This window comes from Hyperoodon ampullatus, assembly GCF_949752795.1.
Source record: "Hyperoodon ampullatus genome assembly, chromosome: 8".
In the NCBI taxonomy this organism is placed as follows: Eukaryota; Metazoa; Chordata; class Mammalia; order Artiodactyla; family Ziphiidae; genus Hyperoodon; species Hyperoodon ampullatus.
The window spans coordinates 58,961,831-58,981,259 of NC_136921.1; the positions used below are offsets into that span (position 1 = coordinate 58,961,831).

Here is a 19,429-nt window from a genome sequence, read left to right on the forward strand (position 1 = left end):
ACAGACACTGCAGAAATACAGAGCATCCTAAGAGACTACTACAAGCAACTCTATGCCAATAAAATGGACAACCTGAAAGAAACGGACAAATTCTTAGAAAGGTATAACCTTCCAAGACTGAACCAGGAAGAAATAGAAAATATGAACAGACCAATCACAAGTAATGAAATTGAAACTGTGATTAAAAATCTGACAACAAACAAAAGTCCAGGACCATATGACTCCACAGGTGAATTTTATCAAACATTTAGAGAAGAGCTAACACCCATTCTTCTCAAACTCTTCCAAAAAATTGCAGAGGAAGGAACACTCCCAAACTCATTCTATGAGGCCACCATCACCCTGATACCAAAACCAGACAAAGATACTACAAAAAAAGAAAAGTACAGACCAATATCACTGATGAATATAGATGCAAAAATCCTCAACAAAATACTAGCAACCAGAATCCAACAACACTTTAAAAGGATCATACACCATGATCAAGTGGGATTTATCCCAGTGATGCAAGGATTCTTCAGTATATGCAAATCAATCAGTGTGATACACCATATTAACAAATTGAAGAATAAAAACCATATGATCATCTCAATAGAGGCAGAAAAACCTTTTGTCAAAATTCAACACCAATTTATGATAAAACCTCTCCAGAAAGTGGGCAGAGAGAGAAGCTACCTCGAAATAATAAAGGCCATATATGACAAACCCACAGCAGACATCATCTCAATGGTGAAAAACTGAAAGCATTTCCTCTAAGATCAGGAAAGAGATAAGGATGTCCACTCTCACCACTATTATTCAACATAGTCTTGGAAGTCCTAGCCATGTCAAATAGAGAAGAAAAAGAAATAAAAGGAATACAAATTGGAAAAGAAGAAGTAAAACTGTCATTGTTTGCAGATGACATGATACTATACATAGAGAATCCTAAAAATGCCACCCGAAAAGTACTAGAGCTAATCAATGAATTTGGTAAAGTTGCAGGATACAAAATTAATGCACAGAAATCTCTTGCATTCCTATACACTAATGATGAAAAATCTCAAAGAGAAATTATGGAAACACTCCCACTTACCATTGCAACAAAAAGAATAAAATACCGAGGAATAAACCTACCTAGGGAGACAAAAGACCTGTATGCAGAAAACTATAAGACACTGATGAAAGAAATTAAAGATGATACCAACAGATGGAGAGATATTCCATGTTCTTGCATTGGAAGAATCAATATTGTGAAAATGACTATACTACCTGAAGTAATCTACAGATTCAATGCAATCCCTATCAAATTACCAATGGCATATTTTATGGAACTAGAACAAATCATCTTAATATTTGTATGGAAACACAAAAGCCCCCGAGTAGCCAAAGCGGTCTTGTGGGGAAAAAACGGAGCTGGAGGAATCAGACTCCCTGACTTCAGACTATATTACAAAGGTTCAGTAATCAAGACAATATGGTACTGGCACAAAAACAGAAACATAGATCAATGGAACAAGATAGAAAGCCCAGAGATCAACCCACACACCTACGGTCAACTAATCTATGACAAAGGAGGCAAAGATATACAATGGAGAAAAGAGAGTCTCTTCAATAAGTGGTGCTGAGAAAACTGGACAGCTACATGTAAAAGAATGAAATTAGGACACTCCCTAACACCATACACAAAAATAAACTCAAAATGGATTAGAGACCTAAATGTAAGACCAGACACTATAAAACTCTTAGAGGAAAACATAGGAAGAACACTCTTCAACATAAATCACTGCAAGATCTTTTTTGATCTCCCTCCTAGAGTAATGGAAATAAAAACAAAAATAAACAAATGGGACCTAATGAAACTTCAAAGATTTTGCACAGCAAAGGAAACCATAAGAAGATGAAAAGACAACCCCCTGAATTGGAGAAAATATTTACAAATGAAGCAACTGACAAAGGTTTAATCTACAAAATATACAAGCAGCTCATGAATCTCAGTATCACAAAAGCAAAAAACCCAATCCAGAAATGGGCAGAAGACCTAAATAGACATTTCTTCAAAGAAGATATACAGATTTCCAACAAACACTTGAAAGGATGCTCAACATCACTAATCATTAGAGAAATGCAAATCAAAACTACAATGAGGTATCACCTCACACCAGTTAGAATGGGCATCATCAGAAAATCTACAAACAACAAATGCTGGAGAGGGTATGGAGAAAAGGGAACCCTCTTGCATGGTTAGTGGGAATGTAAATTGATACAGCCACTATGGAGAACAGTATGCAGGTTCCTTAAAAAACTAAAAATAGATTTGCCATATGATCCAACAATCCCACTACTGGGCATATACCCTGGGAAAACCATAATTCAAAAAGACTCATGCACCCCAATGTTCACTGCAGCACTATTTACAATAGCCAGGTCATGGAAGCAATCTGAATGCCCACGGACAGACGAATGGATAAAGAAGATGTGGCACATACACACAGTGGAGTATTACTGAGCCATAAAAAGGAATGAAATTGGGTCATTTGCAGAGATGAGGATGAATCTAGAGACCATCATACAGAGTGAAGTCAGTCAGAAAGAGAAAAACAAATATTGTATGTTAATGCACGTATGTGGAACCTAGAATAATGTTACAGATGAACCGGTTTGCAGGGCAGAAGTTGAGTCAGAGATGTAGAGAACAAACGTATGGACACCAAGGGGGGAAAACCGTGGTGGGGTGGGGAGGGGTGGTGTGCTGAATTGGGCGATTGGGATTAACATGTATACACTGATGTGTATAAGATTGATGACTAATAAGAACCTGCAGTATAAAAAAACAAACAAACCAAAAAAACCCAACTAAACTTTCTTTGGGTTATTTGTATGGAAATATGTTAATATAACTGTTTCAGACATTACATGAAATTTCTAAAAATCTTAAAAAAAACTGAATTGTAGTGATGCCTGCACAACTTTGTAAATTTACTAAAAAGCACTGAATTGTATACTTAAACTGGATGAATTTTATGATATGTAAACTATACTTCAGTAAAGCTGCTTTTGAAAATGCAAAAAAAAAAAAGTTCAATTTGGGTGTATGGTGGGCAGGTACACCCTCAATCAGGGACAGAATCTGTGGCATGTTACAGAGCCCTTTTCTTTACCTTTAAGGAAAGTTTGCCTCTTCCTAGCTCTGTTCCAATTTCTTAAATACATGAAATGTAGTCAAAGTGAGTATCAGTTTTTGGTAGGAGTAGTCACAAAGTTCTACATACAATCTATGTATATGTCTTTATGAAAAAAGACAAAGGAGGTGTTTCTGACATGGGATGGTGAGCAGTATCAAGTATCTGTAACTTCCCTGTTCCACTATTTCTCAATTCCTTCCTCTATCTCAAGCTACAAGTCAATCATTTCCTATGGTGGATGTACTTAGAAAATATTCCAGTGTTATTATTCTCTCAATATAACCAAACAACAAAAACAGTTTACACAGAGATGTCTTCTTCCCACTAGGCAAAATATTATTTTGAACCTGTAACTCAAATGGATTCATCCTTCATTCTATTTTTATCTCTTCCCACTTCACCCCATATTAAATCTATCAGGCAATCTTAAGGCCTTCATCTGAAAGTGTCCACTTCTTTCCATCTCTGCTCTTACTTTCCTTGCTCAAGACATTACCTTCTCTCCCCTGGATAGTACAATAATTTAACTGGACTCTCTGCTTCCCTCCTAGATGCACTATAACAATCTTCACAGAGCACCCAAAGTGATCATTGTAAAACAAAAATTATATCATGTCAGCAAAAAAGAAAACACCATTCTTTATAGTCTGAGTTCTATGTTACATTTGATTGCCGGCTAAGACATGTCCTAACAAACTGATGGACTCTTGGGATTTACTCTCCTGTATGAATGTTTTCAAAAGTACATCACTGATATTTTGTGTGTGTGTGTGTGTGTGTTTCTGCTTTATAACAAAGTGAATCAGTTATACATATACATATGTTCCCATATCTCTTCCCTCTTGCATTTCCCTCCCTCCCACCCTCCCTATCCCATGCTTCTATGTGGTCACAAAGCACCGAGCTGATCTCCCTGTGCTATGCAGCTGCTTCCCACTAGCTTTCTATTTTACATTTGGTAGCATCACTGATATTTTTATAAATACCTAAGTTTACTAAACTGTAGCTCAATTTTAAGTCAAAACTCTACGGAGTGTTTCTCTCTGTAACATTTTCCAGGAAGGCCACCCAGGAAATGAGGTGCAGGGATCTACCAACTTCATTATGTTATTGTTTCTTCTGCACAGTTTTAGTAAACAACAGGTTTTTCTCTAAATTTTGAGTCTGTATTCTTGTTTTCCAAAATATCAGTCCTCTTCTGAAAAATCTCTAATGACTTCCCTCATGTCTAGCATAAAATTCAAAGTCTTTAATGTGGCTTACAAGGCTTCTAAACCTCCCTTTTAACTCATATCTTCTTGGCTCACTTTACTCCAGCTAAACTGACATCCTTAATTTTTCTTGAATTGCAAAGAAAGCTTCCTCCTTAGGACCTCTGTACCTGATGTACAAGAAAAAAGAGTATCTGAATGTACATGGCTTTGCCCTTTCCCTTATTCAGGTATTTGCTCAAATGTTAGTTCCCAGAAAGGTCTCCCTTGACCAGTGGATATTGAGAAGACCATGCCCCCCCAACCCCACATCCCCCAACAGGCACAATGACTCATTCCCACCAGTCAATATCACTGCCATCATTTAATTTTTTTTTTTGGAGCAGTCATATCGATCAAAATTAATTAATTATTTAGTAGTTCACCATCTCCCCACACTAGAATAAGCCGCATGTGATCAGGGATACTGTATGGCTCGTTCACTGCTATATTACCAAAGCCTAGAATTGTGTTTAGCCCATGGTAAGTGTCCAATAAATATTTTCAAATCAATATGGCTCTTCTATTCCAAGTAACCTTTGCTCAAGAACCTCTTGCCTAAAATCTGTGCTTCCACCTCGACATCAGTCAGTGTAGGAGTCATCTTAAGTCACAGCTCCTTTATTCTTTTTTTTTTTTTAAGTTTGCATTTTCTAATTGTGGGAATTTGTGAGAGTAGCTGACTGTTGAAATTGAAACTCTTTTATTATTTTTATTTATTTATGGCTGCGTTGGGTCTTCGTTTCTGTGTGAGGGCTTTCTCTAGTTGTGGCAAGCGGGGACCACTCTTCATTGCAGTGCACGGGCCTCTCACTATCGCAGCCTCTCTTGTTGTGGAGCACAGGCTCCAGATGTGCAGGCTCAGTAACTGTGGCTCACAGGCCTAGTTGCTCCGCAGCATGTGGGATCTTCCCAGACCAGGTCTCGAACCCATGTCCCCTGCATTAGCAGGCAGATTCTCAACCACTGCGCCACCAGGGAAGCCCTGTTATTTAATAAGCTGTGGTATTTTCCTTGATTTTACCTGTGAGCTCAAATTTGGCAAATCACTATCCTTTACCCAGGAAAGATGTATACAAGAAGGAGAGGTATCATTTAATGTGGAGGAGTAATTTTAAGAAAGGGCAATTAGGCCGTTAATAATCTGAAGGTATGAAGACCCAGGGTGTGTAACAGTAGTATGAGGGATGAGAACGTCATATAACAGTGTGGAAGAATAATGATGACTGGTGATCCTGAGTGACTAAGAAGAGATAATAAAACAAAGATCAGAAGAATGAACAGACAATGTTGTACTGAGGATAAAATAGCACCATAACCACTTTTGCATTAAAACTGCCACATCTTGACTTCTAGAGTCCTTCTTTTTTTTCTATTCATACCAAGAATCATTTTATGACCATCAGAGTCATGTAACTTTGTGGCTCTTATTCCTGTCCTTTAAATAAGAATTTACTGGCACCTTGGCCCTGATTAGTCTCTGGGACTACTAGTTATCTAGACTACTTCTGTTGGCACATATTAGATTATTTTAGATTACCTTTCACCTTTTGATTCATGTCTCTAAAAAAACAGAATTTTAATTGATTCTTATTATATATTTATATTATTCAATTATTATATAACATATTATATAATATATACTATATTTTATTGTTTATTATACATAGTTGTCATATCTCTTAACCTACCCAAGTTATAGACCCAGAATCTAAAGCACAAGTAGAAAATAATGTTTCCCCTAGGTATGAGTTCGAGTGTACAATAAGTGAATAACAGTGTTTATTGATGTAGTTTTAGTGGATTAATTCTGTTATTAAAGAGAGGTTCAGTTAAACCAATGTTATCACTTGCACTGGGCCTGGTAAAAGAAGTATCAATTGAGAAGCCCAAAGACCAAATATTTGTAGGATGCTTCCTCAGCCATGTTTGCTATTGGCAAACATTTCAGATATTAAACTTACTGTACTGTTAGGGTCAATTGCATAATGGTAATGAAATGGTATGAGTTCTGTGGAGACATATACATAATAAAAATCAATTAATGCCTTTGGATTGCTTTTTCTTTTTTAAGAGTCAAATCCAATGATCAAAACCAGTCACCAGGTGATTAATTTGTTTGACATGAGTGGAAATTATTTCTAGGAGTCACACTGAGGCATCCTGAAAGGTATTAGGGCATTTCTGAATTGAGGAATGACACAGAAGAAATGAGGATTTAAGCTAGTCCAGCAACAATGAGTTTACAGTTCTCCACCTCAGACATTTTATTCTACAGCTAACCTAAGATTTATACAAATGGAGGCAGAGTGTTATTTTTCTGGGGATTTGTCCCATGACACTCTAGATGGGTACATTAGGAAAGAAATATACTTATATTTTTAGAATGAAAGAAGAATGTCTTCTCTTTTCATTTTAAATATAACAGCCTGTCAGTTCAGGCTATAACAAAATACCATAAACTGGGTGTCTTAAACAAAAACATCTGTTTCCCACAGCTTGGGAGGCTGAGAAGTCCAAGATCAAGGTACCAGCAGATTCTATGTCTGGTGAGGACTCTTCATGGTTCAGGTAGCCACCTTCTGGTGTAACCTCACATGGAAGAGAGAGAGAGATCTCTGGCCATGTCTTATTCTTACAAGGGTATTAATCACATCATAGGAGCTCTACACTACCATGACTTTAACCTAAATCTCTCTCAAAAGCCCTACCTCCAAATCTCATGATATTGGGGATTAGGGAGGCAACATATGAATTTTGGGGTGAAAGATACAGTTCACAGCATTCAGAACTATAGAATATTTAACTCATATTGAAATCCACATACACTAAATTAAATAACTGCAACAGTAAATTCTGAAATAACTCATATTTATAAGAATTTAAGAGGTGTATATAAGAATTGAAGAGGTGTATATAAGGCATATACATTACATAATAGCTCAACCCCCATCTTATCTTAGGTACAATTTTGAATTGAAAAATATACATATTTTAAAACTTTGGTTTTCACATATTAATGTCACTTGATCTATGAGCATGTCAAAATATCAATATTATTAATCTTAAAGTCATGTCTTGTTAAAGGCTCGACAAAAAGCTCTAATAAAGTTAAGTATTTGTTGTATGTATATATATATATATGTATATGACTAGAGTCATCTTTCAATACTTTTAATATTATATAATGTGATTAGAAATAAATCAGGTACAATATTCAATATGAAGTACAAAAAATAATTAAATTCCCATAATTCAAGAGAATAAATTTGAAAAACACAAATGATTCAGCTTGAATTTATCAAAATAATTACTGTGATACTCCATGTATATTGTGTGAATATCATCCCATGGACATAGGAAGAACGACATTAACTGAGAGTCTCAGAAACAAAAGCTCAGACTAAACATATAGAATAGAATGTAACACTGAGCTGATCATTTGCATACTTCATACATTAGGAACATGTTGTCTCAATTATCTTCATTTTAGGAACAAACATTTTTTGGCACAAATTATCTAAATAACTGATGTAATTGCCAATGGCGTTTTGCATAAGTAATCACAATTATAATGTACTCCTTCAATTTCAAAATTTTTGTAGCAGTAACCATGATAGTTCTAATTTACTCAAGTTATACCCTTCTTACAAATCAAATCCTTAAAGCTCTAAAATTTTATAATAATTTTGAATTCATTCACCTCTCATGACTCCAAAAAAGTTAACAAAATATTTTTAAATAACACAAACAACCAAACTAAGTCTTAAGGCCAAGTGAGGTGTTTCATATGGATACTAAGTTATTCTGACCAGTTCAGACAAGCTGAACTGTTCTATCAAGCCACAAGGTTTGTGTTGCTGTTGTTGTTATTTTCAATAAACAAAATAGAATCTCCCAACAACACATAAAAATTTTAAATAGAATCTTCTTTGGTTATAAGAATAATAATGTTATTCTTATGACCATCACACACAAAAAAGTAATGTTTCTTTTGTTATTCTTATGTATGCTCTAGTACATTTGTCAGACATGTTTTAAACCATAGATTTGTTAGAAAATTACTCTCATTGTTGATTGAGTATTGTAGTACATAGGCCTTTCCCTACCATTCAGTTTTGGATATACAGTATAATGACCTGCTTTTTCTTAGTGAAACTGGACTGAATAATTGTACTTGATAGATAGATAGATCTCTTCACTAATACCTTAAAACAGGGAGATTAAAATGATATAGATTAATTCTTACATTAAAACAACAAAAGTTGTCAAGAGACTTTACATAACTTTACCAAGTAAATGTTGTCATTAAGATGACAAAGACTGCACTTCCCTGGTGGCACAGTGGTTAAGAATCTGCCTGCCAATGCAGGGGACATGAGTTCGATCCCTCATCTGGCAAGATCCCACCTGCCGCGGAGTAACTAAGCCCGTACATGACAACTACTGAGTCTGCGATCTAGAGCCTGCAAGCCACAACTACTGAGCATGCGTGCTACAACTGCTGAAGCCCACGCACCTAGAGCCTGTGCTCCATAACAAGAGAAGCCACCGCAATGAGAAGCCTGAGCACCGCAATGAAGAGTAGCTCCCACTCGCCACAACCAGAGAAAGCCTGCACGCAGGCTCCCTGGCTTCAGACTATACTACAAAGCTACAGTAATTAAGACAGTGTGGTACTGGCATAAAAACAGAAAGATAGATCAGTGGATCAGGATAGAAAGCCCAGAGATAAACCCACGAACATATGGCCAACTTATCTTTGATAAAGGAGGCAGGAATGTACAGTGGAGAAAAGACAGCCTCTTCAATAAGTGGTGCTGGGAAAACTGGACAGGGACATGTAAAAGTTTGAGATTAGATCATTCCCTAACACCATACACAAAAATAAGCTCAAAATTGATTAAAGACCTAAATGTAAGGCCAGAAACTATCAAACTCTTAGAGGAAAACATAGGTAGAACATTCTATGACATAAATCACAGCAAGATCCTTTTGGACACACCTCCTAGAGAAATGGAAATAAAAACAAAGGTAAACAAATGGGACCTAATGAAACTTCAAAGCTTTTGCACAGCAAAGGAAACCATAAACAAGACCAAAAGACAACCCTCAGAATGGGAGAAAATATTTGCAAATGAAGCAACTGACAAAGGATTAATCTCCAAAATTTATAAACAGCTCAGGCAGCTCAATAGCAAAAAAAAAAACAAACAAACAACCCAATCCAAAAATGGGCAGAAGACTTAAATAGGCATTTCTCCAAAGAAGATATACAGACTGCCAACAAACATGAAAGAATGCTCAACATCATTAATCATTAGAGAAATGCAAATCAAAACTACAATGAGATATCATCTCACACGAGTCAGAATGGCCATCATCAAGAAATCTAGAAACAATAAATGCTGGAGAGGGTGTGGAGAAAAGGGAACACTCTTGCACTGCTGGTGGGAATGTGAATTGGTACAGCCACTATGGAGAACAGTATGGAGGTTCCTTAAAAAACTAAAAATAGAACTACCATATGACCCAGCAATCCCTCTACTAGGCATATAGCCTGAGAAAACCATAATTCAAAAAGAGACATGTACCAAAATGTTCATTGCAGCTCTATTCACAATAGCCCGGAGCTGGAAACAACCTAAGTGTCCATCATCGGATGAATGGATAAAGAAGATGTGGCACATATATACAATGGAATATTACTCAGCCATAAAAAGAAACGAAACTGAGCTATTTGTAATGAGGTGGATAGACCTAGAGTCTGTCATACAGAGTGAAGTAAGTCAGAAAGAGAAAGACAAATACCGTATGCTAACACATATATATGGAATTTAAAAAAAAAAATGTCATGAAGAACCTAGGGGTAAAACGGGAATAAAGACACAGACCTACTTGAGAATGGACTTGAGGATATGGGGAGGGGGAAGGGTAAGCTGTGACAAAGCGAAAGAGAGGCATGGACATATATACACTACCAAACATAAGGTAGATAGCTAGTGGGAAGCAGCCGCAGAGCACAGGGAGATCAGCTCGGTGCTTTGTGACCGCCTGGAGGGGTGGGATGGGGAGGGTGGGAGGGAGGGAGATGCATGAGGGAAGGGATGTGGGAACAGATGTATATGTATGACTGATTCACTTTGTTATAAAGCAGAAACTAATAAAAAAAAAAAGAATTAAAAAAAAAAAAGACCTAACTCAGCCAAAAAAAAAGGTGACAAAGACTTACAGAATATTTTAATATACATATACATATTTAAAATATACATATATTTTAATCTAGATTTATACTTCATAATCATTTAAAAAATCATTCACCATCTACATGACCATCTCATCATCTGACACTGTTGTTCTACCATTAAGAGTTTCTGTCACCATACATTTATCCAGCTCATGGAAAAATTGTTATAATTAAATTGGAATTACTTGACACTGGCTGCAATTCTAAGTTAGTTCCAGAACACACTCTTTGTTACCATTATCAACTACAGTCATCTTTTAGCTAGGCTCTTTCCTGGCATGAATTTCACACATGATCAAATCTTTGCTGCATAACTAATTCCTCTAAGCTCCAGTTCTGAAATGGTCTCTGGTTTTGTCACCACAGTCTCAGGGCTTGTGGTATATGGATACTATAACTCTCATAACCCTCTGGGTATAAACTAAAAGTAGTTGGGTTCTTGGGAAGAGATAGCTAGAAAACTGTTATTACGGTAATTCTCTATATCTCCTTGTAAACACCGACCTTACAGGTTTAGCCCCAGAGACAGTAAAAAGTGATAGGAGGATACAATATGAGTGATATTCCATAAGACCTCTAAAACAATATTTCTCAAAGTGGATAATATAAAACACTAGATATTTAGAGTATTAATATGTATTAGACACATAAACATATTCATAACATGTCATTAGAAACAAGCACCCATAGAAATGCACTCACAGACATACCCAGAAAAATACCAATAAAATGTTCAGTACTCAAAGAAATTAAGGAAATCCTGAGCTAAACAAATTAAAATAGGTACTTTACAGAAGGACTCCTCAGAATCTTTAATAGACTAATATACATATAAATCTCCAATAAGGGTATACAGATGCAAAATTTTCTGAACTCATTTGACCACAAACTCATTCTTTCCAAGAATGTCCAGGAAAACTTGTGTGCCAAGGAACATATCTTAGAGAATAGTACTATACAATGATTAAAATATACCTATTGTGAGTAATTAGGTGAGAGGAAAAAAAAAAGTAGATGAGAGGTAGACACACATGCACACAAAGACACAGGCATACTGCAAATTACAAGAATATCAAACAGAAGGGAATGGAAGGGGAAAGTATGTTTAGATCTGGGAGGGATTCCAGCTGTTGTGTGAACAAGTGATTTCATTTTAAAATTATTTGTTTGAGGTCCCACAGCTAGTTAATGACAGAGCTAGGACCATATCAACTCATATCAAATACCACGGTGAGGAAAATACAAAGCCAAGTGTTACAGCAAATCTGTAAGTCACAGGACATTACAGCCTAAAAAAAAAAAGAAAACAAGAATCTTATTCAAAAACTGAAATCCTGGGCCTCCCTGGTGGCGCAGTGGTTGAGAGTCCGCCTGGTGATGCGGGGGATACGTGTTCGTGCCCCGGTCTGGGAGTATCCCATATGCCGCGGAGCGGCTGGGCCCGTGAGCCATGGCCGCTGAGCCTGCGCGTCCAGAGCCTGTGCTCTGCAACGGGAGAGGCCACAACAGTGAGGGGCCTGCGTGCCGCAAAAAAAAAAAAAAAAGAAAAAAACTGAAATCCTATACACGCCAGTTTTATTACGTTGCTTAATTTGGCTCCTACTGCTCATGGCCTTTAGATTTGATAAATTCCGAATATATTGTAAATGTCTTGACAAGATTAAAACCTTCTGATGGCCAAGAAATATGAGAAAATAATGCTCACTTTACTTGGCATAAATCCCTTAAGAAAAAGCAAAACAAAATAAAAGTAAGGAAAATACACTATGACAGTATTATATTTAAAGTGAAAAATTATCAAATACATATTAAGTCAGAAATTATTTTACTAGTCTACTTGCCAAAAAAGTGATAATTTCTCTTTTTTCCATATCTTTTCTCTTCTTCCCTTACTTCCTTCTCTCTTCTACCAAGATAAAGTTGACCAAGACAGAAACACCAGTTTGAGTGAGTATACATCATGGATTCCAAATATATTTCATGAGTTATTCACGATGAAAAGAGCATTTTACTTTCCAAGTTTCAGGTTGGTAGATAAAGTAAACAGCTAAACATTATGTTCTACCTGGTATAAGGTGCTGTAATGGGATCATGAAGAAATTTCCACTTTGATAATTAAAATCCGTTAATAAAATAAACAGAAATGTGATAATTAAAATTCATTAATAAAACAAACAGAAATGTGGATCTAGACAAAGCATACTATGAGAATAATGATTTAAAAGTTCTACATGGCAAAGAGAAAAATTTGGAGGGGAGTATATTTATATTTAGTGTGTGTGTGAAATATACTTTATCAAATTCATAGAAAAAATGAATATGAACAATTGAAGCCTAGCACATCTCTAAGTTCTGCTTCAGTTAATATCAAGTATGTCGCCAAATGACAATAAGATAATAATTGAATTATTTCCAGCCTGGCAACTGAATTAACAATAAAGACCAATTTGTAGAGTATCAGAGTACGCAGACTTTTAAAAATTTTTTTTTTCTTTTCTAGGCATTCGGGATGGCATTTTATGGTTTTGTACTGATTGTCAATTAGACCAGGTTACTTATTCCAAAGTATAAATTTATGTAATGTTAATATAAAAAATTAACAAATAATTTAATACAATGCCTACAACATTGAGCATATGATCAGGAGAATTTAAAAAATTCTCTGGAAATATGTCCTCAGATCAAAATCTTTGCTAATTTTAACTGTCTTTTATTTTTTTGAGTTCTCAGTGGATGGTCTGATCACTTTGTTAAAATTCCAGATCCCAGCAAGCATGTGTTGTAATAACTAGCTACACATGCATGCACACACACACACAGCAGCCATGTCTCAGAAAAAGTCATTTTTATGTTTCCATATAAATATGCTAAATAAAAGATGAGGAACTTTTAAGAAGTATAAAGAGCTTAACAAAACATTCAGTTGCTTATCAAACAGCAGTTAATGTATCTCTGAGAATAAATACTTATAATATCCTTCTTATATGGATGATGTGTTTTGGATTCTTCTCAGATGTTTCTTAGGGAATAATATAAGACTAGTTTCTATAGCCACGATTTCTGTGCAAAATTTAGATGTCCACAAAATATGTTGATCAAAAAGTCTGGATTCTACACAGCTAAAACAACAACAACACCAGGACTTTTTTTTTTGGAGTGGGAAATCTAGATCAGAAAATATTCTTTTATTTTCTTTCATTTCCTTTTATGTCTCTCATTTTCATTTTATTTAATAAAAAATCTCACTAATTTATAAGATTAGGATGGTCAACACCATTTCCTCTTCTCCTGAGCTCAGAGCTGACCAATTTTTGAACTTTCTCTAATGAAATGCTAAAACCAAAATTGATTAATTGCTGAATATACTTCATCTCTCACAAAGAATTAAATGCATATATTTCTAGGTTGGAGGTAACTAACAGGGCTTCTCAGAGGTTGAGAGATACAAAGAATATCCTGACTTTGCTTTTTACTTCTTACCCCAAAAATATTTGGGGTCTTGATAATAACTAAGTATACAGAATTGAGATGGGAAGCACATCTACTGTTTTATGCATCTAAGGACCTAAATATAAGATAGTAGAACCTCCTTCTTAAGAAAATGTCTAATCAGACTGAGGGGAGAAGAAAGGTTAAGATTACAAGATGTGTTGTTCTATTTTATTCCTGTGCTAAGAATTAATTGACCTCTATTTTAAGACCTTTGGCTCCAATAATGTTTAATTACAACTGCTTGGTAGGTGGGGAGACTCAAACAGATCTGGATCAAGTTTTTTCCATTGTCATCGAGGTTAGGTTCCAAAATGAATCTATAGGCAAATTTACTGACCCTGGGGAAGTCAGGATTGAACCCAAATAAAAGCCAATAGTTGCTGAACAGACTTGTATCTCAAGGACACCAATATTAACATGTGAGGCTATTATCTAGACACAGAAAAGATCTTACTTAGCCATAATGCAGACTGGTTTTCTCCATGTCTCTAGTAGTGATTTGGCAAGGTCTCTCCAGAAGCTGGTCTTACCCTTCTCCCGTCTAATTCTCCACCCTCATCCTTTACTTGTTACCTATGTTTATTCTAGAACAGACAGGTGTTTTGCTGAAATCTGATTCAAAGATGAATAAAACACACATCCTAAACTTAAAGTAGTTACCCTTTATTTGGGAATCTGGCAGGTAAACACACAATTAAAATATAATGCATTTGTACTATGATGTCCCAGGATCACATAGGAAGGGCTGCTAAGCTCAAAAGAAAAATTTTGGAAAGGACATTATACCTTAAAACATGAGTAAGAGACACTTGATTATAGGAAATGACAACTATGCCCTATGGTGAAGAACCAGCATATACAAACACACATGGAAATGAGAAAAAAAAGTGCATTAAAGGAAGTGCTAGTATTTTTTTTTAGGTGGAACATGTGATTTGAGTGGGGAGAGGCAAGGTAGAGGCCTGCAGAGAAGCCATAAAATGAAGTTTCAATTTTCCTTAGATAAATGGGAAGCCACTGAATATTTTGTATTTTAATTTTAAACAATGGAGCATTATGATCACTCAAGCAGATTTGTCGAGATTGATGTGAACATGTAAGTCCACAATGGAGTGGACAACTTCACTAGTAATCATATAAAGCCAAATTAAAACAATGTGAATGACTTTTCTCCAATCAGATGGAGAAAAATAATTGCAGAGGAAATGTCATAAAAATACTTTATTTACAAGTCACATGCTTAAATACTGCATGCCAAGTTTCTATGATGATTATACCATTCTGTGATACTGTGTAATCTTAGGATGTTGCTGCAAAGTTCCATGATCATCTTCTAAAGTGCAGACTCACTGTGAGCTGACACTATTTGAATCTAGCATTTCTACACTTACAGGTTGATTATTTTGTCCCAAGACTATGCTTGCTATGCTTGTATGTACAGTAGGGACACAGCCTGGTCATTTTTGTCCAGTCATAACTTGATGGAGGATGCTTGTGAAGCACTGAAGGCTATGAAATTCCTAGGCTGGGTAGAAGCAAATAGGGAATATTGCACAATTAAGAAAGGCCATTACTCAGTATCAATTGAGATTAAGAGGTCAAGGTTTCCTTTAAATTAAAAAAGTATTTCATTGATTTAAGCTCATTGTCTTATCTATAAACTATTTTATACAGTATACATATATAATTTTTGTGATAGTGGAGAGGTATATTGTATAATTATTAATGCACAAAATAAACATTCAGTAAATGTCATCTATTAATATTATATCATTATTAGAGAATTGCTAACTCAAGAGAAAGAAGTAGGATTGAGAAAAGACATGGGTAAAGTGAATCCAAAAATTATCCAATCAAGGATCAAGGCAGAGGTTCAAATGGAAAATGAGTTAAGTTGATATCGAAACAGACCAAATAAAAGAAAGATAAAAGCCAGTGAATGGGGATAATTCAGAAGCAAAGTGTATAAAGAATAAGCAATCCTTTATAGTTTTTGGCCTGGCACACTCTGCTAGTCTGTAACTGAGCCCATGAATGGATGAAGACAAGCTGGTTAAGTCTAAATTAGAATCCTAATAGTGATACTCAAATTTTGCAGAATACTGAATATACATAAAAACAGAATGAAAGTGTCTACTATATACCTGGAAGAGAACAATTGGTCCTGAATCATCTTCCTTGATAAGGGATACACCCAGAATATAATCTTATCTGTCTCAATCATCTTTGTGCACTTTGTCCTGAGGAAAATAGCTGAGCATCACTACTGTTAGGAATCCCATCATTTTTGCTGAGTTTAGGTATCTGTGTTCCTACCACAGAACTCCCCAAGAAAAACTTGGGAGAAATAATTAGTTGCCATAAATGTACTTTATGTGAATCCCTGGAGAACAAATTTTGCTTACAAAACACTTAATTCCAAAGTTTTCTTCAAAATCTAGTATTTTGTAACTTTCAGGCAAAAATACTAGCTAATAAATATCAAGTATCTTTATAAAGAAGAATGAATTCAATTCAAAATATAATCCCTAGCATTTTCCCCAATGTTCCTTTTGTCAATATAGTTTATTGAGCACCTTATTATCAGTCTTCCTCATTCTCTCACAATATTGCTTAGACATGATTCTCAGGATTAAAGGTAGGCCTCCCTAGGTGGCCATATCAGAATCATGTTTTGGGCCTTTTCAAATGACATGGCCTTGGGACAACTCATCTTGTCCACCCCCTTCCAAGATTCTTATACCTCTCTCCCAGGTAGACACTGTCTTCGTGAGCCACTGTTACTAATGTTAGTGCACCTGATTGTTTTGGCTGTCTGAAATGAAAAACAAAAGTTGAGACCCCTGGGGCAGTGTGGTGTAGCGACGGCTAAGAAGTCTGGCCCAAATTCAGAGTCTCGATTTTTCCCTTCAGCATAAGGGGACTAATAATGCCTCCCTATCGCATGTAGTCTTTTAGTGCATTTAATAAGTTGTAGATATGATTATTTGTGCTAGACTTGGGAAATTCTTTGAAGGGACCTGTATTTGCCTTTGTTAATGTAGAAGAAAGAACATAGGATTTAAATGTCCTATCTCTGCCTTCTTTTTAGCCATTCAGTATTGCCTACCACATCTTAGTTCTGTAGTTAAAATTGTGTCTATTATAAAATGGGAAGAGTATCTCTCCTGCATACTCCACAGAGATGTGGTGGGTATCCAGTGAGATGAGATATGGAATAAAAATTTTAATATTGTAATAAGATATTTACTAAAATATTATGTACATTTTAAATTCAAGTCGGTTTGACCTGTAATGACTCTCCTCATAGTAATACTTTGAAAAATAAAAGTTTTATTTTTTTCCAAAAAAGAGTGTTTTCTTCAGGTAAATTCAGAGATAATGAAGGAGGAAAACCTAAAGAGATAATCTCTGGAATAGTGGCTAGTGACAGGTATTCAGGCATACTCCCATCAGTTCATTATTTTTGGTTATATGGTACAACAGAGATTTTAAGTAATTACATATGCAAAGAATATTCAAACTTCATTATCAACTCACAAATTGTCATGGTGAATGCAGAGCCCATTGGAAGCTGTTCTGTGACATGTTGATAAAATACATGGCTTACAAGCAATGATAGAGGAGCCCAGCCCAGCTCACACCTCTGTCCCACTCCCATCTCTGCATTACTTCCACACATTTAATCACTTCTTTCTAAAGTGACTGGAATTGCATGGCTTAAATCCGACTTCATTACAACTATTTATTCTAATTAAGATGTTTCCATTGCATTAATTTTGTATAGTTCAAAATGAATGTCTGTTCTTCATTTTAGTGAACTAACAAAATCAATCTCTATTTTTCTAGATTTGTAAAGAATCGTTTATAAATCACATGAAATCTAAGTTCTGAATTATTTTCTACAAATATGCTAATGTAGAGTTGCTTGACCAATCTGAGATGTACTATTAAAGTTGTTTAAAAATACATATTAAAGAAAGGATTACTACTATTATTAGGGCATATTAAATGTAGAAAAAAAGTTGCTTAAGCAACCTTGGAAAATAATTTTACCTGATTACCTAGTGAATATTCTACCTATTTGACTGCCAGTATTCCATCTGCTAGGGACAAATACATTTGGATTAGTTAAGGTAATCACTAACATGGCAGAAACCAGAGTCTTTTGATCAAATGATTTTCAACTGCTGGCTGAGCCCATGTCTGAAATATTCAAATCACATAGAAACATTCTTTATGCTACTACCAATAGTTATTTACTGTTTATTATGAATTATCATTTCTCCATGGAATCCTTGAAATAGATAGTGTCCACTGTTTTCACTAGGCATTTTTGGTCCACTGTCACAATAAATGACCTTATAAATTGTTTTATTTATGTTAAGAAAATTTTCAAAATGTTGGATTCTATTTGTTAAACATTTACTTCTGTTCACTTCATATTCCATTTTTCTTACAATCTTTGCCACTGTTTTTATTCAATCTAATCATAATTATCAAACATTACATAGTACTCTTTTCTTACATTTAATAAGGATCAATAACCAGTCCCTGAAACTGTACATCACAAACATCAATAAAATATGATTATTGAATTCAAATCACCAAACACTCAACATCTGAAAACTAAATTTATTCTATCACAGCACTCTTTTTTTTCTTCTTAACTTGATTGTACATTTCCTTCATTTCTCTACCAAGTTTTATATTAGTAGCATTTGTAAGAATAAGTTTTTTCTGTGAATCATAAAATAAATGAATACATCTTGAAATTCTCATGCATACCGTTTCCCCAGGCAAGCACAAATAAATTTTTATACTCTCATGTGGGAGGGGTAGAGAGCAGAATAGTGAGGGGGTGGATGTATGTGCATGTGACAATGTGATATACAGAAAGAGAAAGACAGTTAATAGTTTGTGAATTTCTGACATGAGAAATCAAGTGAATCACAAATTACAAATTACTCTTTAGGAAGAAGATATATAAAGACTCTGAGTTACTAGGAAAAAAGTCAACAAACACAGGTAGTTGTTACCAATTAGCATAAAACTAATAGTTTTCAAGGTATTTTAACAAACACTACAGTTGATGAGCTTATAATTATCAAATCTGTTTCTTGTTTTTTGTTGTGGTTGTTGTTTTTTAATCCCACCTTCACTATCACATTGTGAACTATCATTCAGTGAAAAATCACAGTTCTCATCTAGGTGATACTGCAATAATCATTAAAGAAAGAATTAAAAGTAACCCTTCAATGTACTGCTTACATAAA

General features: G+C 35.2%; 1 protein-coding gene across 1 annotated transcript in view; it reads right to left on the minus strand.

The window, feature by feature from the left end:
* Positions 1–19,429, minus strand: part of LRP1B (LDL receptor related protein 1B) — a gene marked incomplete at both ends in the record, with an annotated part of 1,860,945 nt that overhangs the window by 955,057 nt on the left and 886,459 nt on the right. The gene's annotated exons all lie outside the window — the stretch shown is intronic.